General features: G+C 39.5%; 2 non-coding genes across 2 annotated transcripts; both read right to left on the reverse strand.

Moving 5' to 3' along the window:
• Positions 1 to 715: 715 nt before the first annotated feature.
• LOC141583380 (U6 spliceosomal RNA) lies at positions 716 to 822 on the reverse strand. Its single transcript, XR_012516036.1, has one exon. It is a non-coding gene; the product is annotated as a U6 spliceosomal RNA (small nuclear RNA).
• A 24,242-nt stretch (positions 823 to 25,064) lies between these two features.
• On the reverse strand, positions 25,065 to 25,171 carry LOC141583362 (U6 spliceosomal RNA). The gene has a single exon (XR_012516019.1). It is a non-coding gene; the product is annotated as a U6 spliceosomal RNA (small nuclear RNA).
• Positions 25,172 to 26,293: the final 1,122 nt, after the last annotated feature.

Consider the following 26,293-nt stretch of genomic DNA (forward strand, 5'->3'; position numbering starts at 1 on the left):
AGATGGGTAGATTGCAATAATTGTTTCTCATTCTGCTGGTTGCTGGTTCACTCTAATGATGGTTTCTTTTGCTGTACATAAGCTCTGGAGTTTAATAAGGTCCCATTTGTCTATTTTCCTTTTTGTTGCCAATGCTTTTGGTGTTTTAGTCATGAAGTACTTGCCTACACCTATGTCCTGAATGGCTTTGCCTATTTTTTGTCTAGATTTTTTTATGGCATTAGGTCTTATGTCTAGATCTTTAATCCATCTGGAGGTAATTCTACTGTAAGGTATCAGGAAGAGGTCCAGTTTCTGCTTTCTGGACACTGGTAGCCTGTTTTCCCAACAACAATTATTAAACAAGAAATCCTTTTCCCATTGCTTGTCTTTGTCAGGTTTATCAAAGATGAGATGGTTGTATATATGTGGCATTGCCACCAGGACCTCTGTTCTGTTCCATTACTCTATTTCTCTGTTTTAGTACCAGTACCATGCTGTTTTGATTACTGTAGCTTTGTATTATAGTTTGAAATCGGGTAGCATGATGCCTCTGGCTTTGTTCTTTGTGCTTAGCATTGTCTTGGATATCCACACTCTCTTTTGCTTCCATATGAAGTTTAAGGTGGGTTTCTCCAGTTCTGTGAATAAGATCATTGGTAGCTTGAGGGGGACAGCATTGAATCTATAAATTACTTTGGGTAGTATGGCCATTTTCACGATATTGATTCTTTCTACAAATATGGAATGCTTCATGAATTTTTAGGTCCTCCTTGAGCAGGGGCCATGCTAATCTTCTCTGAATCATTCCAATTTTAATATATGTGCTGCCAAAGTGAGCACCAGTAATGTTGTTTATACTGGATATATTGCCTGTTAGCTCCTGCGATGTTTTACAATGATTTTTGGCCTCCTTGCATTGGATGATGACATACTTCTTTCACTTAGTGAACCTTGTTTCTACCCACATTCTGAATTCTACTTGTATCATTGCATACATGTCAGCCTCTGGCCAGTTCTGAAAACTTGAACAGGCTGAACAGTTGATGTAATCATCTGGAGGAAAGAAGGCATGCTGACTTCTTGAGTTTCAGTGTTCTTCAACTGATTCTTCCTCATCTTTATGAGCTTATTCACCTTCAACCTTTGAGGTTGCTGACCTTTGAACAGGAAATTTTTCTTTTATCATATTTGATCATCTTGAGGGTTTGCTTGTGGTTTAAAGTAGAATCAGGCAGCTGCCTTTGGTTTTGGAGGATTTTAGGGGGCCAAAATTCACCTCTCAATTCCTGGGCTGTGTGCTTTAACTCTGGGAAACTTATATTGGGTCTCAACTTTGTTCTCTGGCTCCTCAAAGTTTGGAGTATACTGCACTGAAGGCAGCAAAGTGGGGCAGCTGTGGCAGAGTGTTAGCAGATGCAAAACTGCCTGCTTCCCTGTTGGCATTTGCCCAGTGGTGGAAGTGGTGGAGGCAAGACAGCTTGGTGGCGGCCAGAATACCCCTTCTGTGTGTGCTGTTGCATTGGAGGTAGTGTTGGTTCAGGCTGGGGTGCTGGCCTGTGCATGTCTGGGTGCCATCTCTGTGACCCCCTAAGCAGCAAGGACCACTCAACGTATATTAGCATTCCCTTTTCGTGCACAGAATTAGCACAAGGAGAAGGTGTTGGCAGAGGTTGTGATTTTGTTCCTCTGCCTACCATGGCTCTTTCTTCAATGGGAGTTGGTGTGGGTTGAAGTGCGTGCTACATTCCCATGTGCTGGTAGGGCAAGTGCAGCAAAATCCACTCATGTAAACACACACCAGCAAAGTGACGTAGGACATTTTTGTATAAAGAGCTTCAGTATGGAGAGGCAATGTAGAGGCGGGTGCGTGCCTGAAGAGTCCAATTTGCTGCATCTCTTCACTGCTCATGCATGGTCCACTGGCACAGAAACAAAGGTGTGGGCAGCTGAGAGTGCCCTGTAGGCAGGTGTGGCCAGGCTGGGGCCCTGGGAGATGCAAGCAGACTAAGGAGTGCTGAGGTCAGACCAGCTTCATCTCATGTGCAAGAATGCCCAGTAGATATCACGCCTCTGATAACTCTCTGAAAAGTGAGGCCCCAGCACAGCACAGCTGCTCTACAAAAACGTGGCCAGACTTCTTTTTTAAGCAAGTCTCCTTTTATTAATAGGGAAAATCACATACGTGATCTCTGCTGGGCAATCTTCACATGAGATGTGGCTGATCAGACCTCCACAGTCCTAAAGTGCTGGGATAAAGTGTCTCATAAGACCCAGTAGAGCCTAGAGAGATAGCTGTGCCTGCCCTCTGGGCTTCACATCAGCTGGCTTCCTGCTCCATCACTTTGCTTGTCTCCTGGGGGCTCTACCCCAGAGAGATGTGAGTTAGCCATCACTTAGTGTAATCATCACAGGATAGAGGGTCTGTTCTATGGGCCCAAGCCAGAGTTCCCTGTCCAGTGATAAGCAGTGGGGGGTAAGTGGTATCCACAAGAGATGGACTGCCTTGTTCCTTGGGTCAACTGCAGCTTGTTAGAGTTATCAATATGGCACTTAGGGTCTTTGCTTTCTTGATATTCTGAAGGTAACAAGGGCAGATCCACTGCAGAGGCAGTGGCAGAGAGGATTTCAGTCTATCTGTGAAGCTCTGTCCAAGAAATTGCCAAGTTGCTACTGGCTTGTTGGCTTCAGTGGGGTCCTGGATAAAGACCCAAGCCAGGAGGACTTGCTCATTGAGGAGATATGGAAGCCAGCACCCACGTAACGGTTCAGCCACTTTCCCATAAGGCTGCTGTGGTATACTGGGGTTTCACTCCAGTACCTAATTGCCTCATATCTTCCAGCGACTCAAGGTATCACTAGCGAAGCCTGCAAAAAGACAAAGATAATAGCCTGCCTCTTCCTCTGGGACCTCTGTACCACTGAGGTACAATCCTGTTGCCAATCTGGACACAACTACGAGAGGTGGCTGGAAACAAGTTCAGAAGTCTTGTCTAGTCAGGAGGAACAAGATCAGAGACTTGCTTTTAAAAAAGTCTGGCCATGTTTCTGTAGAGCAGTTGTGCTGTGCTGGGGGTTCACTTCAGCCCCTGGTTCCCTCAGACACTCTGAAGTCCCAAGGTTGAAATGGCTGAGTTGCCCAAACAACAAAGATTACAGTCTGGTCCTCTCTCTGGAAGCTCTGATTCAAGGAGGCCTGAAACATCTGTCAGCCAGAGAACAGCAGTGAAGGCAGCCAGAGACCCTGGTTGAAAAGCTGTACCCAGTGACTAAAAATGTGGTTGGGGATTGACTTAAACAAGGGTCTGGCCATGTTTTTGCAAGGTGGCTCTGCTGTGCTGAGCTACCACTTACACCCCTGGTCAGCTTGGGTTCTACAAAGCCCTAAGGCCAGAACCCAGTCATCCAAATAACAAGGATGGTGGCCTGCCTTTCTCTGTGGGAGCTCTGTCTAAGGAATGTTTCATATCTCCATAGGCCAGGGAACACCTGTGAGGGTAGCTGTAAGCACGAGGTGGGAGGTCCTGTTCAGTAAGAAGGAACAGGATCAGGTGCCTGCTGACAGAAGCAGTCTGGCCATGATTTGGTAAAGCAGCTGTGCTGTGCTGCGGGAACTCTTCTGCCCCTGGTCGGTTTGTACTCTCCAATGCCCACAGGCTGGAATAATTAAGTTCCTCCAACAGGAAAGATGGCAGCCTGTCCTGTCTTTTCTTTCACAGTTTATCTTGTGTGATGGAGCTGAATTTTTAGGCTGTTAATTTTTACAATAAGCATTACAGTTGTTCAGAAAGAATCTTGCTGTTCTCTTTCAGGTTAGATGTATGAGAATTCATTGTCTCCTGTAAATAAACCTGTTGAGGTTTTGTTCTCTGGAAAGAAGTCTCTTTCTGCTATCTGGCTTTGGTCACAGTCATGTAGAGCAGTAGCCAGTCTACAAGGACATGACTGAATTTTCATTTCCAGCGTTTCCTAGTTGTGTCTCACATTTTCCAATTCAGAACTGACCATTTTATTCTTCGTTGTCAAAATGCTAAGCTGTCCACTGTCTTTAAATACTGTCTTTGTTCATTCTTCCTTATCCAATTTTATAGCCTTTTGAATATTAGCATTCTTTTCTTTCACACTTTCAATGTCCTCCAAAAATTTTTTTTTTCCCTTAGCAGGTTCTGCTGTTGAATTTTGTCTAGTTCCAGTCTAAGCATGGCAATTTTTTTCCCAGAACATGCTATTTTCATGCAAGAGATCTTTTTCTTTCTTATGGCTAAGAGAATTCTAAGTCAACAAAGCAACATTTTAGTTAGCACACAATAGAATAACATATCATAATTTCCTCTGAATTTAAAGCATAAGATGTATATTTGTATAATGAAAGAATTCCCATGGTGAATATGTAACTGAAAAAAAGTTGAACAAAACTTCAAACCTAATAGAGTGTAAATTCCAGAAAGTTTCAATATTGATTTAAACACCACGAAAAATAAATCACTAGAGGATTTTAAATAATTTTGGAATTGGAAAAGCCTTTCTCTGAATAACAAAATAATCATAGGCAAAAAATATAAGATTAATACATTTGACTACGTTTTAAAAATTGGATTTACACTCTGATATCTATCCTATAAACCACACCATTGTAAGAGCCTTAGCTATGCATATATTTGGACAGAAGCAGTTCCTCTAAGTTTTCAAGTTCCTTTTTCTGAAGAAGGTTTTATCAATATATGACTTTTCTAATACTGTTATAGTCAGTTATAAGAATTACATTTATTCATAACTTAAATCTAAGTTTTGTATCCTATATGTACACATCTGCATCTAAGCATTGCGCTTCTACATCCAACTGTGAACTCATTTAAGATCAGGATTCTTAAAAAGAGAAATAAAAAAATATATGCAGCTGGATACTGTGGCTCACACCTGTAATCCCAGCAGCATGTAATGTTCAGTGTTCTATGTAGTACTGCACTTCTACATGTGGCTGGGCGCAGTGGCTCACACCTATAATCCTAGCTGCTGAGGTGCATGGATCATGAGGTCAGAAGTTCGAGACCAGTGTGGCCAGCATAGGGAAACTTCGTCTCTACTAAAAATAAAAAAATTAACCAGGAATGGTGGTGTGCACCTGTAATCCCAGCTACTCAAAAGGTTTAGGTAGGAGAATTACGTGAACCAGTAGGTGGAGGTTGCTGTGAGCTGAGATCATGCCATTGCACTCCAACCTGGGCGACAGACTGTGTGAGACTCTGTTTCAAAATAAACGTGTGTGTGTGTGTGTGTGTTTGTGTGTGTGTGTATGTATATAGGTGTGTATATATATGTGTGTGTGTGTGTGTATTTACCTGTACATGTGTGTAATACACACAGATGTATATAGTATATTGTGAAGAATTTTCCCTATGTTGTCTGATGCTAGTTCTAGTGATCCTCCAGAAAATCACCGTTACGTCTGTGGTGTAAACACATAATACAAAGGAAACATTAAATATTAAATAATATTTAATTCAAAATATTAATAATAAATAAGATAGGACTTATAGAGTTTTTCTTAGAAATCATAAGATTAAGGAAGATCCACGATGCCTGAATAGGAACATCTTCGGAATGTAGTTCCCAGCAAGAACAGTGCAGAGAGTGAGTGCTCACTACATTTCCAAAGAAGTTTTCACTGCCAACAGACCAGGAGATTCTTGAGCATAAAAGTGCCATGAGTTTTCATTTCAGCAGTTTCAGCCAGGGATGCATCAGGACAAAGAAACTCACAAAAGTTTGGGTGGCCATTTCAACTGGTGCCTGGAATGCCTGGGAGACAGAGCTGTCCATTCAACTGAAAGGGAGGGGGCTGAGACAGGAAACCAGGTGATGGGATCTGGCTTGATGGGTACCACACCCACGAGACAAGAAATCTGAAACACTCTGGATTAAGAGTTTCACAAAAAGCGCAGCTGGAACTGGGATGGCCCAACTTCGTGGGGGGAAGGGCATCCCCCAATACCAAGGCAGTCTGCCACTACCAATGCAGACTACTTTGTGCCAGGCAGGGCATCTAAGAAAAAAGGCAGCAGCATGTCAGGAACTTATAAATAAGGCTGACCTTCCTAGGACAGAGCACCTGGGAAAACAGCAGGTTATGAGTTCAGCTGCAGCAGAGTTAAAGGTACCAGCTCAGCAGCTCTGTACAAAACAACAGAACTCCCAGCACAGCACTTGAGCTCTTATAAGGGACAGAATGTCTCCTCAAGCAATTCTCTGAGCCCCATATACACAAAAAGACACCTCATAAAGGAAAGCTCAGGCCAACATCTGGTGGGTACCATTCTGGTATGAGGATAGCGGAGGCAGAAACTGGCAGCAACCCTTGCTGTTCTGCAGTCCCACGGGTGATCTCCAGGTGAGTGGGATCTTGACAGCACCTCCAGTGATCCTGCAGCAGAGGGGCCTGACTGTTAGTAGGAAAACTAAGTGGAAAGAAACAGCTTCAACATCAATAAAAAGGGCATCCATTTAGAGACCCCACCTGAAAGTCACCAAGTACAAAGACCACAGGTAGATAAAGCCACTAAGATGGGAAGAAACCAGCGCAAAAAGGAAGGAAACACCAAAAACCAGAAGACTTCTTCTCATTTAAGGGATCATAACTCCTCACCAGCTAAGGATCAAAGATAGATGGAGAATGAATCTGATGAATTGACAGAAATCGGCTTCAGAAGGTGGGTAATAACAAACTTCTCAGAGCTAAAAGAACGCGTGCTAACCCAATGTAAAGAAACTAAGAACCTAGAAAAAAGGTTAGATGATATACTGATTAGAATAAATAGATTAGAGAAGAATAGAAACGACTTGATGGAGGTGAAAAACACACCACAACAACTTCATGAAGCATACACAAGTTTCAAAGGCAGAACTGACCAAGCAGAAGAAAAAGTATCAGAGATTGAAAATCAATGCAATGAAGTAAAATAAGAAGGCAAGAATAGAGAGGAAAGAGTGAAAAGAAATGAACAAAGCCTCCAAGAAATATGGGATTATGTGAAAAGACCTAATCTACATTTGATAGGCACACCTCAGTGTACAGAAAGAATGAATGCAAGCTGGAAAACACTCTTCAGGATATTATCCAGGAGAACTTCCCCAACCCAGCAAGGCAGGCCACTATTCAAGTCCAGGAAGTATGGAGAACACCACAAAGATATACCTCAAGAAGAGCAACCCCAAGACACATAATCGTCAGATTCACTAGGGTCGAAATGAAGGAAAAAATGCTGAGGGCAGCAAAAGAGAAAGTCGGGTTACCCTCAAAGGGAAGCCCACCAGACTCACAGTGGATCTCTCCACACAAAACCTACAAGCCAGAAGAGAGTGGGGGCCAATATTCAACATCCTTAGAGAAAAGAACTGTCAACCTAGAATTTAATATCCAACCAAATTAAGCTTCACATTCGAAGGAGAAAGAAAATCCTTTATGGACAAGCAATTACTGAGAGATTTTCTCACCACCAGGCCTGCCTTACTAGAGCTCCTGAAAGGAGCACTAATCAAGGAAAGGAACAATCAGTAACAGCCACTCCAAAAATGTACCAAATGGTAAAGACCATCGACACAATGAAGACAATGTGTCAACTAAAGGACAAAACAGCCTGCTAGCGTCAAAATGGCAGTATCCAATTCACACATAACAAAATTATCCTTAAATGTAAGTGGACTAAATGACCCAATTAAAAGACATAGACCATCTGATTGCATAAAATGTCAAAACCCATCAGTGTTCTGTATTCAGGAAACCCATCACTTGTGCAAGGACACATGTAGGCTAAAAATAAAGGGATGCAGAAAGACGTGTCAAGCAAATTGAGAGCAAATAAAAAGCAGGAGCTGCAATCCTAGTCTCTGATAAAATGGACTTTAAAACAACAAAGATCAAAAGACACAAAGAAGGGCATTACATAAAGGTAAAAGATCAATGCAACAAGAAGAGCTAACGATCCTAAATATTTACGCACTCAATACAGGAGCACCAGGGTAGCACCGAGGAACATAATGCAAGTCCTTAATGACTTACAAAGAGACTTAGACTCCCACATCATAATAATGGGATACTTTAACACTCCATTGTCACTGTTAGACATATCATTGAGACAGAAAATTAAGAAGGAGGTCCAGGACATGAACTCAGATCTGGACCAAGCAGACCTAATAGACATCTACAGAAATATCCAACCCAAATCCATAGAATATACATTCTGCTCAGCACCACACAGCACCTACTCTAAAACTGACCACATAATTTAAAATAAATCACTCCTAAGTAAATGCAAAACAAATGAAATCATAACCGTCTCTCAGACCATATGCAATCAAATTAGAACTCAGAATTAAGAAACTAACTCAGAACTGCAGAACTTCATGAAAATAGAACAACTGGCTCCTGAATGTCGACTGGATAAACAATGAAATGAAGGCAGAAATAAAGATGTTCTTTGAAACAAATGAGAACAAAGACACAACGTGCCAGAATCTCCGGGACACTTTTAAAGCAGTGTCGAGAAGGCAATTTATAGTAATAAATGCCAACTAGAGAAGCAAGGAAAGATCTAAAATTGACACTCTATTGTAAAAATTAAAAGAGCTAGAAGAGAAAGGTCAAAAAAATCTCAAAAGCTAGCAGAAGACAAGAATTAACTAAGATCAGAACAGAACTGAAGGAGACAGAGACACAAAAAGCCCTTCATAAAATCAATAAGTCCAGGAGCAGATTTTTTGAAGAGATCAACAAAATAGACAGAGCCCTAGCCAGATTAATAAAAAAGAAAAGGGAGAAGAATGAAATAGATGCAATAGAAAACGATAAAGGGGATATCATCACCGACTCCACAGAAATACAAACTACAATCAGAGATTCCTACAAATAACTCTATGCATATAAACCAGTAAACCTGGATGAAATGAATAAATTCCTCGACATTTGTACTCTACCAAGACGAAACCAGGAGGAAGTTGAAACCCTGAGTAGATCAATAACAAGGGCTGAATTAGAGGCAGGAATCAATAGCCTACCAACCAAACAAAGTCCAGGTCCAGAGGGTTCACAGATGAATTCTACCAGAAATACAAAAAGAAGTTGGTTTCATTCCTTCTGAAACTATCAATCCATACGAAGAGAGAGAATCCTCCCTAACTCATTTTGTGAGACCAACATCATCCTGATACCAAAACCGGGCAGAGACTCAACTAAAAAAGAAAACTTCAGCCCAATCTCCATGATGAATATCGATGAAAAAATCTTCAATGAAATACTGGCAAACTGACTGCAACAGCACATCTAGAAGCTTATCTGTCACGAACAAGTAGGCTTCACCCCAGGAATGCAAGCCTGGTTGAACATACGCAAATCCATAAATGTAGTCCATCACATAAAGGAACCAAAGTCCAAAACCACATGATTATCTCAATAGATGCAGAGAAGGTCTTTGATAAAATTCAACAGCGCTTCATGGTAAAAACTCTCAATAAACTAGTTACTGGCGGAATTTAGCATAAAATGATAAAAGCTATGTATGACAAGCCTACAGCTTGTTCAGTTCAATATCATACTGAACGGGCAAAAGCTGGAAGAATTCCTTTGAAATCAGGCACTGGACAAGGATGCCCTCTCTCACCACTCCTATTCAACATATTATTGGATATTCTAGCCAGAGCAATCAGCCAAGAAATAGAAATACAGGGTAATCGATTATGAAATAAGGAAGTCATAGTGTCTCTATTTGCAGATGACATGATTGTATATTTAGAAGACCATCGTCTCAGTCCAAAATCTTCTGAAACTGATAAGCAACTTCAGCAAAGTCTCAGTATACAAAATAATTGTGTAGAAGTCACAGGCATTCCTATATACCAACAGACAAACATAGAGCCAAATTAAGAGTAAACTCCCATTCACAACTGATACAAAGAGAATAAAATACCAAGGAATACAACTAAGTATGTAAAGGACCTCTTCAAGGAGAACTACAAACCACTGCTCAACAAAATAACAGAGGACACAAACAGATGGAGAAATATTCCATGCTCAGGGTTAGGAAGAATCAGTATCATGAAAATGGCCATACTGCCCAAAGTAATTATAGATTCCATGCTATCTCCATCAAGTTACCAATGAACTTCTTCACAGAACTGAAAAAAAAAAACCACTTTCTACTTCATATAGAATCACAAGAGATCCCACATAGCCAAGACAATTCTAAGCAGAAAGAACAAAGCCAGGGACATCACATTGCCAGACTTCAAACTATACTACAAGGCTATAGTAATCAAAACAGCATGGTACTGGTATCAAAACAGCATGGTACTGGTACCAAAACAGAGACATAGACCAATGGAACAAAATAGAGACCCCAGAAAAAACACCACACATGTACAACCATCTGATCTTTGACAAACCTGGCAAAACAACCAATGAGGAAAGGACTCCATGTTTCATAAAGTGTGTCCGGAAAACTCACTAGCAATATGCTGAAAGAAGAAACTGGACCCCTACCTGTCACCTTACACTGAAATTAACTCCAGATGGATCAAATATTTAAACATAAAACCTAACACCATAAAAACTCTAGAAGAAAATGTAGGCAAAACCATACAGGACATAGGCATAGGCATGGACTTCCTAACTAAAACACCAAAAGCAATAGCAATAAAAGCCAAGATAGACAAATGTGATCTAATTAACCTCCACAGCTTCTGTACAGCAAAAGGATCACCATTAGAGTGAATCAGCAACCAAGAGAATGGGAAAAAATGTTTGTGATCTACCCATCTGAAAAAGAGCTAATATCCAGAATCTACAAGGAACTAAAATATATGTACAAGAAAAAAAACAAACAACCCCATGTAAAAGTGGGAAAAGGATATGAGCAGACACTTTTCAAAAGAAGACATATATGAGGCCAAGAAACATGAAAAAATGCTCATCATCAGTGGTCATTTCAGAAATGCAAAATAAAACCACATTGAGATATCATCTCATGCCATTTAGAATGATGATCATCAAAAAAATCTAGAGACAACAGATACTGGAGAGAATGTGGACAAATAGGAACACTCTTACACAGTTGGGGGAGTGTAAATTAGTTCAACCAATGTTGAAGGCAGTCTGGCGATTTCTCAAGGATCTAGAAATAGAAATTCCATTTTACCCAGCAATCCCATTATTGGGTATATACCTAAAGAACTATTAATTGTTCTACTATAAAGACACATGCACACATATGTTCATTGCAGTTCTGTGTACAATAGCAAAGACCTGGAACCAACCCAAATGCCCATCAATGATAGACTGGACAAAGAAAATGTGGTACATATACACCATGGAATAGTAAGCAGCCATAAAAAACGATGAGTTCGTGTCCTTCACTGGAACTTGGATGAATCTGGAAACCATCATTCTCAGGAAACTGACACAAGAACAGAAAGCCAAACACCACATGTTCTCACTCATAGGTGGGTGTGGAACAATGAGAACACGTGAACTCAGGGAGAAAAGCGTCACACACTGGGGGCAGTTGTGGGGGTTAGGAGAGGGACAGTGGAGGGCGGCCAGGGAGTGGAGGGTGCGGAAGAATAACTTGGGGAGAAATGCCAGATATTCTACGCACTTAAAGAAAAATTTAAAAAAAAATCTTAAAAAATGATGAGAATAGAATCACCAGTTGGTTTCATTCTCCTTAAATATTTTCTCAATTTCGGGTGAAAGTATTTGATAAATGGGTCTGTAAAACTATATTATTGTGCTGTGAGAACTTTGAGAGACTGTTGTCACAGTAATGAGGAATGTCACTATCCACAGTCATTTTTCCCTTATCCCACTAAAATTAAAACATATGAGGACATGGCTTGAAAGGATGGTAAACACTGGCATTTGTTTTGATTATCTCTCCAAAATAGAAACAGAAAAGCTACTTCTCTCATCAATCAAATATTATTAATAAAATATATTTGACTTAGATGATGATATGGAATATCAATTTCAGTGAACTAGCTGCTTTTCATTGCTGATGGGTTGAGTGTTCCCCTTAAATAACACTTTTCTATTGGGTGATATTGATTATTGTAGATAATGTTTTTAAAATAAAATTATGACAGCCATTAGTTTTCTCTCTTCTCCTCCCCCCTGCCACACTGGTCTCCTCCATTTTCTTCTGTCTCTTCTTCCTTTTTCCTTCTGCCTTCTTTCTCGAATTCTTTTGCTTATCTATCATTCATTCATTTAATCTATATTTACTAGCACTTAAAGCTTCTTTAGAAGCTTCCATACTTCTGCCAAGATGGCAGAATAGGAACTGCTCTGGAGCACAGTTCCCAGTGAGAACAATGCAGAAGGCAAGTGACCTCGACATTTCCAACCAAGGTACCAGGTTCACCTCAATGGAACTGCTTGCACAGTGGGCATAGCCTAAGGGGGGCAAAGTGAGGCAGGGTGGAGCACTGACTCACCTGGGAAGTGCAACTGGCTGGAGGATGTCCCTCCTACCCAACAGAGGCCATTGGGGAACTTCTAAAGCCACTCCTGCACTTCAGTTCAGATACTGCACTTGTCCCATGGTCTTTATATCCCACACCAGGAGATTTTAGCTGGGCCAACAAGCGCTGTGGCTGACCAGCACAAATCTGAGAGGCCACTTCAGCCAGTGACATGAGTTTTAAGCACAAATCTCAGTGGCCGTTTTGGCTGGCACCTGGAATGCCTGCAAGACAGAGCCTCCCGCTCCCCAGAAAAAAGGGGAGCTGAAGGCAGGGAGCCAAGTGACCTTGAGTGGCAGGTGTCCCACAACAAAGACCAGCCAACTGAAGCCCACTGGCATGACAGTTTTGCAGTCAGCAGAACAGTTTGAGCTCAACCCGGGATGATGGAGCTCAGTGGGGGAAAGGGCATCCACCGATGCCGAGGCAGTTCTAACCTTACCTGTGTAAACAAAAGCAAAGTTTACACAGCATCTGGACTGAGCCCACAGCAGCTCAGCAGTGCCTCTACAGGCAGATTGCGACTAGACTCCCTCCTTGCTGAGCAGGACACCTCTGACACAAAAAGGCAGCAGCACATCAGAGACTTACAAATAAAACATCACCTTCCAGGAACAGAGCACCTGGGAAAGGGGTAACTGTGAGTTCTGCTGCAGCAGACTTAAACGTCCCTGGCCAGCAGCTTTCAATGGAGCAATGAAGCTCCCAGCCCAATACTTGAGCTCAGATAAGGGAGAGACTGACTCCTCAAGTGACTCACTGACCCCCATATATCCAAAAAGATACCTCATAGAGGAGAGTTCTGGCTGATATCTGGTGGGTACCCTTCTGGGATGAAGCTACAAGAGGAAAGAACAGGCAGCAATCTTTGCTGTTCTGCAGCACCACAGGGGATTCCCAGGCAAACACACTCTCCAGTGGACCGCCAGTAGTTCTATAGCAGAGAGGCCTGTTGGAAGAAAAACTGAAAAAAAAAAAAAAAAAAAAAAGAGAAAGAAGTAGCTTCAACATCAACAGAAGGCATGTCCACTCAGAGATCCCATCCAAAAGTCACAAACTTCAAAGACCAAATGTAGAAAAATCCACAAAGTATGGAAGAAAAAAACACACAAAAAATGAAATCGCCACAGACCAGAATGACTCTCCTCCTCCAAGGGATCACAACTCCTAACCAGCAAGGGAACAAAACTGGATGGAGAATGAATTTGATGAATTGACAGAAGCAGGCTTCAGAAGATGTGTAATAACAAACTTCTCTGAGATAAAGGAACATGTTCTAACCTAATGCAAAGAAGCTAAAAACCTTGAAAAAAGGTTAGATGAAATGCTAACTAGAATAATCAGCTTAGAGAAGAACATAAATGACTTCAGGGAGCTGAAAAACACAGCACAAGAACATTGGGAGAAGTGCCTCATGTAGGTGATGAGGGGATGCAGGCAGCAAACCACCATGACATGTGCTTACCTATGCATCAATCCTGCAAGATCTGCACATGCACTTCAGAACTTAATTACAAAAAAAAAAAAAAAAAAATTCCTGACCATGGGAAGGGAAATCAGAAAAAGTGAAGAGAAATAGATCACGATCCCCAAGGATTCTCCTTTACTTTCAGGGAAGCAACGGTGTACAATAATAAAAATGAGGATTATCTGTCCCCAACTAGGAGCCTTCCTCTCTGGAAGCTTTCCTGAGAGCCAATTTCAACATTGGGTACTAATTCCCTGAGTCTAATCTTATAAAGAAAGTCTTTCTAATCCTATGTTGGAAAGACATGGAAGAACAAGGGGCATAATTAATAAAATTTGAACTGGAATTTATTTCCTAATGAAGTTTTAAAAACAAACAATTTCAAGGTAACTAGAGCTTTGTTTTACTGAGCTCTTCTAAGTATTATAATATGTTACAAGATAGTGAGTCGTCAAATTAGAATGAATAATTTAGTTCCTCTGACTTAAGTGCTTCAGAAGATAGGAGAATGAATACATTTAATATTTACAGTCTTCACCTCTGAGATATGTGTAATCTTTACAAATAGGAGTAACATACATAAAATATTATATATAGAAATGTTACAGTACACAAATGCTAAATTAAAAGTGTTATAAAAGATAAATGCTATGAATCCTTACCTAAATATATATTTTCTTCAAATTAGAATACTGTTAAAGTGTGTTCTATAATCTCCTGTTAAATTGAAACATTTGATGGCAATCTATGTATATGAATATCATCAGTTCAATGTAAAAAAAAAAAAAAGGAAAAAAGAAAACCAAAAACTGGCAAATGAAAAATCTTACGACTACTGGATCTATTCTGTGTATTTTTCTGTGTTGTGGGTGATGTTTATAAATAAAAAAGGACTTTAATTGGCTTTAAAATAATAAATGTTTAAATCAAATTAATTCTTTCAGAAGAATAAGAACTCTAGTACCTTTTACTTCGCATGATGTTAGTAATATTTGAGAAATAAAGACAGGTTTAAAGTTTATTGGTAAAATAAAGACATTAGCTCTAAATTAGGCAGGTCAGATATTAGGTTTGTAAAATGCTTTAAAGTAATAAACTGCTTTTTTCGACTTTTAAAATTTGCTCAACTTACCTGCTTTGGAGTCACTAGATTCTAGGTAAGGTCTGGGAACATGTGGAGTTAGCCGTGGTCCCAGGCTATGCTTTAAAAAGTCAGACTTTACATGCACTTGTGTCTGGTGTCCTAGGCTTCATACTTAGTACAACATTAAAACCACTTACCTGCCAGGTGTTTCACAAAAAAAAAAAAAAAAAAAAAAAATTGCTAAGAGCTAACATAGTAACATGTAATTGAAACTAATGAAAAAGTTTTACATGGAAGCTTTGTGGAAAAAATGAAATGTGCTTTCAGTAAAACATTATAAGACATTAGAATGTAAATTTTGCTTAGTACAGAAGGTTAAAAAGTGTTTTGACTTAAATAGAATGAAGCTAAAGGTTTGAGCAAGTTGTGGAAGGTTTGTGAACTAGTCATCTTGTAAAAGAAACACCGTGTGAACACACTGGCTAAATTTAAAGGAGTATTGTTCAGTTTTTCCATAAATTGAACATTGGAATAAAAACACAACAGGGTTTTCTTAGAGCACTAATTTTGTTTAATACAAATTTGTAAAAGGTTATCAAAAGCTTATAAGAATTTCAACTTATAGTCAAACTGATGAAGACTGGATGAATTCATCTTTAAGGTTTTATTAAAAATTTGAGTTGCCATTAACAGTACACTAATGCAAGAGAGAAATTTGGCTTTCTTTCTTGAATATGATTTTAACATAATATTAAAGAATAAAAAAGATTTCTGTCTCTCCTCAAACAAATTACAGGAAAAAGAAGGGAAAGACACACATTGCTTGAAAAACTGAGTCTTCTAACAATGAGTAAAGGCTTTTGCCTTTAAACATTTTTTGAGTTACCATTTTGGTTAAATGAATGACTTACTGTGACCTGGCATTCCATTTTATATCAAGTGTTTTAGGCCTTTAGTATATTTATATCAATATTAATATATTTGATACACTTCCCCAAATCCAATTTTATCTTCAAAATTAAGTCTTTTTGACTTCTTAATTTGGAATGCAAAAGAGGGCACTGAAAAATCGAAAAGAGAAATATATGGAATTACTTGACATATTTTTACATAAGAAGCACTGTCAAAATAAGAAATATTTTACCTTTTTCAGATTATATTGTAATCAATGTTCATATACGTTTGAAAATTGTATGAAATTCCTAAAATTGTAATACGTCAAAATATATGCTATCAATTATATTGTTTCCATGATAAACTGTAGACCACAGAAATGAACAAATTTTCTTGTCAATCATGTAACTATAACTATTTAACATCATTTCCACATTTAACTGCTTAATACTGATGCAGTTTCTGAAAACTTCACAAGCACAAAATGTCCTAGAATATGGTGTCTTTTAGAAGGTTCCTGAAATAATGGAAAGACCATGAAAAAGAGCTCTTGAATACTGATTTCTGGAAACTTTAGAATCACATCATTTGTCAAATAATCCCAAATAGTTTAAGGACTGTGTAAGATTTCCTGGAATTTTAATGAAAAGACTTACTTGTTTTTGAAACTCCTACCCAAGTAGAAGAAAACTTAATTGAATACCAAGAAAACATTTTGTCAGACTGTCATTCTAAATCAGCCAATACTGAAACTGTTTATATATGCAATTTGAATGAATTCCATGGTATAAGTCAAGCTACAACCTATGGCAACCCATCAGTTACAACTACTATGAACTTAAATTGGAGAAACAGCTGGTATTTAAAGGGATATAAGTTCAACGTTAAGCATGGACTCACGGAGAACCAAGACCGCTGCCTTGTCCTTCCTGGGTCCGTACTCAAAGTTTTTCTTAAAGGAGAACTACAAACCATTGCTCAAAGAAATAAGAGAGGTCACAAACACATTTTAAAAATCCATGCTCATGGATACAAAAAAATCAGCATTATAAAAATAGCCCCATGGTTCAAACTAATTCATAGATTCAATGCTATTCCCATCAAGCTACCAGTGACTTTCTTCACAGAATTGCCAAAAACTGCCTTTAATTTCATATGGGATGAAAAAAGAGCCCGCATAGCAAAGCAAACAGGACATCACTGGAGACATCATGCTACCTGACTTCAAACTATACTACCAAACTACAGTAACCAAAACAGCATGGTACTGGAACCAACACAGATATATAGAGCAATGGAATGGGACAGAGCCCTCAAAAATAATGCCACACATCTACAACCATCTGAACTTTGACAAACTAGACCAAAAAAACAATCGGGAATGGATTACCTATTTAATAAAAGGTGTTGGGAAAACTGGGTAGCCATATGCAGAAAACTGAAACTGGACCCCTTAATTACACCTTATACAAAAATTAACACAAGATGGATAAAAGACTAAAAGTGAAGACCTAAAATTATAAAAACCCTAGAAAAAAACCTAGGCAATACCATTCAGAACATAGGCATAGGCAAAGACTTCATGACTAAAACACCAAAAGCAATGGCAACAAATGTCAAAATTGACAAATGAGATCTAAATAAACTAAAAAGCTTCTTCACAGAAAACTAAAATGAAACAAAACACAACTATCATCGAAGTGAATGGGCAACCCACAGAGTGGGAGAAAATTTTTGCAATCTATCCATCTGACAAAGGACTAATATGCAGAATCTATAAAGAACTTAAGTTTACCAGAAAAAAACCAACTCCATCAAAAAGTAGGCAAAGAATATAAACAGACACTCCTGGAAAGAAGACATTTATGAAGCCAGCAAACATATAATGAAAAGTTCATCATCACTTGTCATTTCAAAAAAACAATAATTTTAAACGTCAGAAAACAACAGATGCTGGAGAGGATGTAGAGATATAGGAACTCATTTACACTGTTGGTGGGAGTGTAAATTAGTTCAACCATTGTGGAAGACAGTGTGGTGATTCCTCAACAATCTAGAAATAGAAATGCCATTGGACCCAGCAATCCCATTACTGGGTATATAACCACAGAATTATAAATCATTCTACCACAAAGACATATGCACATGTGTGTTTACTGTGGCACTGTTCACAACAGCAAAAACTTGGAACCAACCCCAATGTCCATCAATAATAAACTGTATAAAGAAAATGTGGCACATATACACCATGAAATACTATAGAGTCATGAAAAAGGATGAGTTTGTGTCCTTCTCAGGGACATGGATGAAGCTAGAAACCATCATTCTCAGCAAACTGACACAAGAACAGAAAACAAAACACCACATGTTCTCACTCATAAGTGGGAGTTGAACAGTGAGAGTACATAGACACAGGGACGAAAATATCACACACCGGGGCCTGTTGCGGTTGGGCCTAGTGGAGGAATAGCATTAGGAGAAATACCTAAGGTAGATCATGGGTTGATGGGTGCAAGAAGCCCCCACGGTATGTGTATACCTATGTAACAAACATGCACATGTACCACAGAATTTAAAGCATAATAATAATAAGAATAAGAAATCTGCTTTTTTTTTTTTTTTTTTTTTTTTTTTTTCTCGTGATCCACCCACCTCGGCCTCCCAAAGTGCTGGGGTTAAAGGCTTGAGCCACCGCGCCCAGCTACTTTGTGTAATTTTTTTTTTTTTTTTTTAAGAAAAAGCATAAAGAAGAGGAAGAAAGAGAAAGAGGAAGAGGGAGAGAGGATGGGGGTATTGCTTTATTGCCCAGGCTAGAATGCAATCTAAATATGGGTATGCCTACAATTGTCCTATAATGGAGACATAAAAGAAAATGAGGGAACAGAATAACAAACAAGGAGCCAACCAACATTTCGTTTAAATTTGTAAGTTGATATGATGTGGTACTGATAAGAGTGTATATTTTGTGTATTTAAAGTGAAGAGTTCTATAAATGTTAATTATGCTTACGTGTTCCAGATCTGAGTTCAAGTCCTGGATATCGTTGTTAATTTTCTGTCTCATTGATGTGTCTAATAATAATTTTGAAGTCTCCCACTATTATTGTGTGGGAGTCTAAGTCTCTTTATTAGTCTTGTATGTCTGGGTATTCCTTTATTGGGTGCGTATATATTTAGGATCTTTAGCTCTTCTTCTTGTTGCATTGATCCTTTTATCATTGTATAATGTCCTTCTTTGCTTCTTTGATCTTTGTTGCTTTAACGACTATTTTGTCAGAGGCAAAAATTTTAACTTCTGCTTTTTATTTATTTATTTTTGCTCTCTGTTTGGTTGGTAAATCTTTCTCCATCACTTGTTTTGAGTCTTTTTGTATCCTTGAATGTGAGATGGGTCTGGATGCAGCATACTGATGGGTTTTACTTTTCTATTCAAATTGGCTGTCTGTCTTTGGATTGGGGGATTTAGTCGATTTAAATTTAGAATTAATAATGACATATGTGAGTTTAATACTGTCATTTAATATTAGCTGGCTATTTTGCCCATTAGTTGATGTAAATTCTTCATTTTATTGATGCTCTTTTTAGTATTTTTTAGAAAGGCTGATACTGTTTGTTCCTTTCTATGTGTAGTGGTTCTTTCAGAAGCTCTTGTAAAGCAGGTCTAGTGGTGATGAAATCTCTGAGTGCCTTGTTTATTCAGAAAAAACTTTATTTTTCCTTCACTTATGAAGCTTAGGTTGGCTGGATGTGAAATTCTTGGTTGAAAGTTCTTTTCTTTAAGGATGTTGAATATTGGTCCCCACTCTCTTCCAGCTTGTAGGGTTTCTGCTGAGAGATCTGCTGTAAGTCTGATAGGCTTCCCTTTGTGGGTAACCTGACCTTTCTCTCTGGCTGCCCTTAGTATTTTCTCCTTCATTTCAACCCTGGTGAATCTGATGACTATGTGCCTTGGAGTTGCTCTTCTTGAGGAATATCTTTGTGGTGTTCTCTGTATTACCTGGAGTTGAAGATTATCCTGCCTTACTAGGTTGGAAAAATTTTCCTGAATAATATCCTGAAGCATATTTTCCAGCTTGGATTCATTCTCTTCGTCACATTCAGGTACACCTATCAAGCGTAGATTACGTCTTTTCACATAGTCTCATAATTCTTGAAGACTTTGCTTGTTCGATTTTGTCCTTTTTACTCTAATCTTGTCTTCTTGTTTTATTTCATTGAGTTGGTCTTCGACCTCTGATATCCTTTCTTCTGCTTGATCAATTCGGCTGTTAAAACTTGTGCATACTTCACGTAGTTCTCATATTGTGTTTTTCAGCTCCATCAATTCACTTATATTCTTCTCTAAATTGTGTATTCTTGTTAAGATTTCATCAAACCTTTTTTTAAGTTCTTTGTTTCTTTAGATTGAGTTAGAACAAGTTCTTTTAATTCACAGAAGTTTCTCATTATCCACATTTTGAAGCCTGCTTCTGTAATTGGAACACACTCGTTCTCCATCAAGCCTTGTTCCGTTGCTGATGAGGAACTGTGATCCCCTGCTGAGGGAGAGGCGTTCTGATCTTGGGTATTCTCAGCCTTTTTTGGCTGTTTTCTTCCCTTTGATATAAATTTATCCATCTGTGGTCTTTGTATTTACCGTCTTTGTAATTGGGTTTCTGAGTGGATGTCCAACTTACTGATTCTCAATGCCAAAATCTGAGCAACCCACTGCGCTGACTAAATCAGCAGTGTTAAGATTGATGGTGCTTTTCTGACTCTGCACCAAGAACTGACGCTCTGAGGCACTGGCAAAACCGCCTCGCCGGTCACAAGAGTCGCGATAGCGACCCATGGGGCTCCTCAACTGGGAATCTCCTGGTGCGTGAGCAACAAGAATTCATGTGACGGTGTGGTGTCCTCTCGTTCTTTGCACTTTCACTGGGAGCTACAATCCCGAGCTGCTAGTGATCAGCCATCTTGGATCTCTTGTCCCCAATCTGCTTTTAATTATGAAGCTCTTAAAGGAAATCCTTTTGAATCTCTTACTACGACATCATAGCTGGGAAAAACTGCTGATATTTTAAAAGTAACAAATACCAAACCAGAAAGAACTAGACTTAGGAACCAAACTCAGGTTGCTGTAGGGAACAGGGCAGAATCTTAGGATTGGAAGGTCACCAGTGCTCCTTCCGTCTGGCCTTGGCTGGTAAAAGATGGCCTAATGTGACAGAAAATTTTTTTAACTAGGTTAAAAAAAAGAAGAAATTTCTGCGAATTAGAAAATACGTACTTGGCAGCTACAAGAGTTTTAGCCAATTCAGATGACTTGCTTCCTAAAATTTGAATATTCCCTTGGATTTGACCAAGTCAGAAAGATATAGTCATAATTGATGAAAGAAAAGTGAAATAACAACAAAATCCCAAACATAAATAAATAAAAAAGTTAAGAAAATAAAAAAATGTACAATAAATATGATTACTGAGTATCATAATGTTAAGGAGAAATTAAAACTAAGTGGTTGGTAATCTTAACTTTTAGTTATTAAGGAAAAATTTTAAGACAAATCTCTAATTTAGCCACTTACTTGGAAATAAGGCTCAGGCTGATGACTGTTCTCTACCATCTTAGAAGTAGGAAAAAATTCACACCCACATTTCCTGCCAGAAGCAAGCTGAGACTCAAGAAACGAAGTGCCTGCTCTCCACCATCATGGAAGCAGAACAACTTGTCTTCCTTACCAGAAATGAGAAAAACTTCATAAAAGGAGCTGTAAAGCAAAATCAGCCTTAGCTCTGAACCAAATTTTGGGAGATCTGGGACGCTCCGGAGGGCAGAAGCTCCCAAACCTCAGCAAATCATCTATCCTATTGGTTTGAACAATAAGGATAGCCCAGGTTGGTATCAAGCAATAATGACATTTATTAAAGGTCAGGGCCACATTGGTAATGTCCTTCTCTTTTTTTTTTTTTTTTTTCTTCTGAGGTAGAGTCTCGCTCTGTTGCCAGGCACCAGACTGAAGTGCAGTGGTGCAATCTCAACTCACTGCAACCTCTGTGTCCTGGGTTCAAGCAATTCTCCTGACTCAGCCTCCTAGGTAGCTGGGACTACAGTCTTATGTCACCACGCTCAGTTAATTTTTTTTTTTTTTTTTTTTATTTTTAGTAGAGATGGGGTTTCACCATGTTGGCCAGGATTGGCTTGTACTCTTGACCTCATGATCCGCCCGCCTTGGCCTCCCGAAGTGCTGGAATTACAGGCTTGAGCCACCGCGCCGGGCCCATGTCCTTCTCTTTTTATCTGTATTCGAATAGCCTGTTTTGTCAGAAACCAGGATTGCAACACCTGCTTTTTTCTGTTTCCCATTTACTTGAAGGATTTTTCTCCATTCATTTTGAGCCTATGTGTGGGAGTTCATGTGACATGGGTCTCTTAAAGACAGCATACTCAAATGAGTCTTGGCTCTTTATCTATCTTGCTGCCCTATGTCTTTCAATTGGAGCATTTAGCCCATTTACATTTAAAGTTAGCAATGATATGTAAGGATTTGATCCTGTCATCACGCTCCTAATTGATAACTTCACAGACTTGCATACGTGGTTGGTTTTTTAGCATCACTGGTCTGTGTAATTCAGTGCATTTTTGTAGTGGCTGGTGATGATCTTTTCTTTCCATATTAAATTCTACTTTCAGGAGCTCTTGTAAGGTAGATCTGCTGGTAATGAATTCCCTCAGCATTTGCTTGCCTGAAAATGATCTTATTTCTCCTTCACTTATGACACTTAGTTTTGCTGGACTTGAAGTTCCAGGTTGAAATTTTTTTCTTTAAGTAGTTGAATATCTCTTCTGGCTTGTGGGATTTCAGCTGAGTGGTTCACTGTTTGTCTGAAGGGATTCCTTTTGTAGGTGACTTTGTCTTTCTCCCTAGCTGCCTTTGACAATTTTTATTTCATTTTGACCTCGCAGAACCTGATGATTATGTGTTTTAGAGGTGTTCTTCTTGTGGCATATGTGAGATTCTCTGGATTTCCTGAATTCAATGTTGTTCTGTCTGGCTAAGTTGGGGAAATTCTGATGAATGATATTCTGAAATATGTTTTCCAATTTGGTTACATTTTTGTCATCTCTTTCAGGTACATTAATAAGGCATATATTTCACCTTTTTACATAATCCTTTATTTCTCAAAGGTTTTGTTCATTCCTTTTCATTCTTTTCCCCCATTCTTGCCTCTTTTCTTTCAGAAAGCCAGTTTTCAAGCTCTGAGACTCTTACATTTGCTTGATCTGTTCTACTAGTTGGTCTTGCACATGAGATGGTGCTGGTCTGACCTCAGCACTCCTTAGTCTGCTTGCCTCTCCCAGGACCCCAGCCTGGCCATACCTGCTTACAGGGCACCCTTGGGTGCCCACACACATTACAAAAATTTTTATAAGGCAATCACACACAATTACCATGTGGCTGCATTATAAAACTCATGTAGTGTGCTTTTCAGCTCTATCACATCAGTTTATTCTTTTTTTAAAAGCTGTACTTCAGGTTATAGGGTACACATGCAGATCATGCAGAATTGTTGCATAGGTACACACATGGCAATGTGGTTTCCTGCCTCCATTCCGTCACATATATCTGGCATTTCTCTTCAGGTAATCCCTCCCTGACCTCCCCAACCCCTGGTGTCCCCCTGTTGGCCACCCCCAAAAAGACCCCAGTGTGTGATGCTCCCCTCCCTGTGTCCATGTGTTCTCATTATTCATCACCTGCCTATGAGTGAGAACATGCAGTGTTGGATTTTCTGTTCTTCTGTCAGTTTGCTGAGAATGATGGTTTTCAGATTGATTCATGTCCCTACAAAGGACACAAACTCATCGTTTTTTGTGGCTGCATAATATTCCGTGGTGTATGTGTGTCACATTTTCCTTGTCCAGTTTATCATCTCTGGAAATTTGGGCTGTTTTCAGTTCTTTACCATTGTAAACAGTGCCACTGTGAACATACGTGTGCATGTTTCTTTATAATAGAATGATTTATAATCCTTTGGGTATATACCCAGTAATGGGATTGCTGGGTCAAATGGAATTACAGTTTCCAGGCCCTTGAGCAAGTGCCACACTGCCTTCCACAATGGTTCAACTAGTTTGTACTTCTAGCAACACTGTAAAATTGTTCCTATTTCTCCACATGCTCTCTGGTATCTGTTGTCTCCAGATTTTTTAATGGTCACCATTCTAACTGGCATGAGGAGATATCTCAATGTGATTTTGATTTCTCTAATAACCAGTGATGATGAGTATTTTTTCACATGTTTATTGGCCTCATATATATCTTCTTTTCAAAAGTGTCTGTTCATATCCTTTGTCCACTTTTGAAAGGGTTTGCTTGTTTTTTTCCTTGTAAATCTTCTTTATTTTTTGTAGATTATGGATATCAGCCATTTGTCAGATGGGTAGATTGCAATAATTGTTTCTCATTCTGCTGGTTGCTGGCTCACTCTAATGATGGTTTCTTTTGCTGTACATAAGCTCTGGAGTTTAATAAGGTCCCATTTGTCTATTTTCCTTTTTGTTGCCAATGCTTTTGGTGTTTTAGTCATGAAGTACTTGCCTACACTTATGTCCTGTATGGCTTTTCCTATTTTTTGTCTAGATTTTTTTATGGCATTAGGTCTTATGTCTAGATCTTTAATCCATCTGGAGGTAATTCTACTGTAAGGTGAAAGGAAGAGGTCCAGTTTCTGCTTTCTGGACACTGGTAGCCTGTTTTCCCAACAACAATTATTAAACAAGAAATCCTTTTCCCATTGCTTGTCTTTCTCAGGTTTGTCAAAGATGAGACGGTTGTAGATGAGTGCCATTGCCACCAGGACCTCTGTTCTGTTCCATTGGTCTATTTCTCTGTTTTAGTACCAGTACCATGCTGTTTTGATTACTGTAGCTTTGTATTATAGTTTGAAATCGGGTAGCATGATGCCTCTGGCTTTGTTCTTTGTGCTTATCATTGTCTTGGATATCCACACTCTCTTTTGCTTCCATATGAAGTTTAAGGTGGGTTTTTCCAGTTCTGTGAATAAGGTCATTGGTAGCTTGATGGGGACAGCATTGAATCTATAAATTACTTTGGGTAGTATGGCCATTTTCACGATATTGATTTTTTCTACAAATATGCAATGCTTCATGAATTTTTAAGTCCTCCTTGAGCAGGGGCCATGCTAATCTTCTCTGAATCATTCCAATTTTAATATATGTGCTGCCAAAGTGAGCACCAGTAATGTTGTTTATACTGGATATATTGCCTGTTAGCTCCTGCGATGTTTTACAATGATTTTTGGCCTCCTTGCATTGGATGTTGACATACTTCTTTCACTTAGTGAACTTTGTTTCTACCCACATTCTGAATTCTACTTGTATCATTGCAGACATGTCGGCCTCTGGCCAGTTCTGAAAACTTGAACAGGCTGAACAGTTGATGTAATCATCTGGAGGAAAGAAGGCATGCTGACTTCTTGAGTTTCAGTGTTCTTCAACTGATTCTTCCTCATCTTTATGAGCTTATTCACCTTCAACCTTTGAGGTTGCTAACCTTTGCACAGGGTATTTTTCTTTTATCATGTTTGATGATCAGGAGGGTTTGATTGTGGTTTAAGGTAGAAGCAGGCAGCTGCCTTTGGTTTTGGAGGATTTCAGTGGGCCAATATTCATCTCTCAATTCCTGGACTGTGTGCTTTAATAATGGGAAACTTATATTGGGTCTCAACTTTTTTCTCTGGCTCCTCGAAGTTTGGAGTCTACTGCACTGAAGGAAGCAAAGTGTGGCAGGTGTTGGCAGAGTGCTAGCAGATGCAAACCTGCCTGCTTCCCTGTTGGCATTTGCCCAGTGGTGGAAGTGGTGGAGGCAAGACAGCTTGGTGGCGGCCAGAAGGCCCCTGCTGTGTGTGCTGTTGCACTGGAGGTAGTGTTGGTTCAGGCCAGGGTGCTGGCCTGTGCATGTCTGGGTGCCATCTCTGTGACCCCCTAAGCAGCAAGGACCACTCAACGTATATTAGCATTCCCTTTTCGTGCACAGAATTAGCACAAGGAGAAGGTGTTGGCAGAGGTTGTGATTTTGTTCCTCTGCCTACCATGGCTCTTTCTTCAATGGGAGTTGGTGTGGGTTGAAGTGCGTGCTACATTCCCATGTGCTAGTAGGGCAAGTGCAGCAAAATCCACTCATGTAAACACACACCAGCAAAGTGACGTAGGACGTTTTTGTATAAAGAGCTTCAGTATGGAGAGGCAATGTAGAGGCGGGTGCGTGCCTGAAGAGTCCAATTTGCTGCATCTCTTCACTGCTCATGCATGGTCCACTGGCACAGAAACAAAGGTGTGGGCAGCTGAGAGTGCCCTGT

The sequence above is a fragment of the Saimiri boliviensis genome (genome assembly GCF_048565385.1).
Source record: "Saimiri boliviensis isolate mSaiBol1 chromosome 19 unlocalized genomic scaffold, mSaiBol1.pri SUPER_19_unloc_4, whole genome shotgun sequence".
NCBI classification, from domain to species: Eukaryota; Metazoa; Chordata; class Mammalia; order Primates; family Cebidae; genus Saimiri; species Saimiri boliviensis.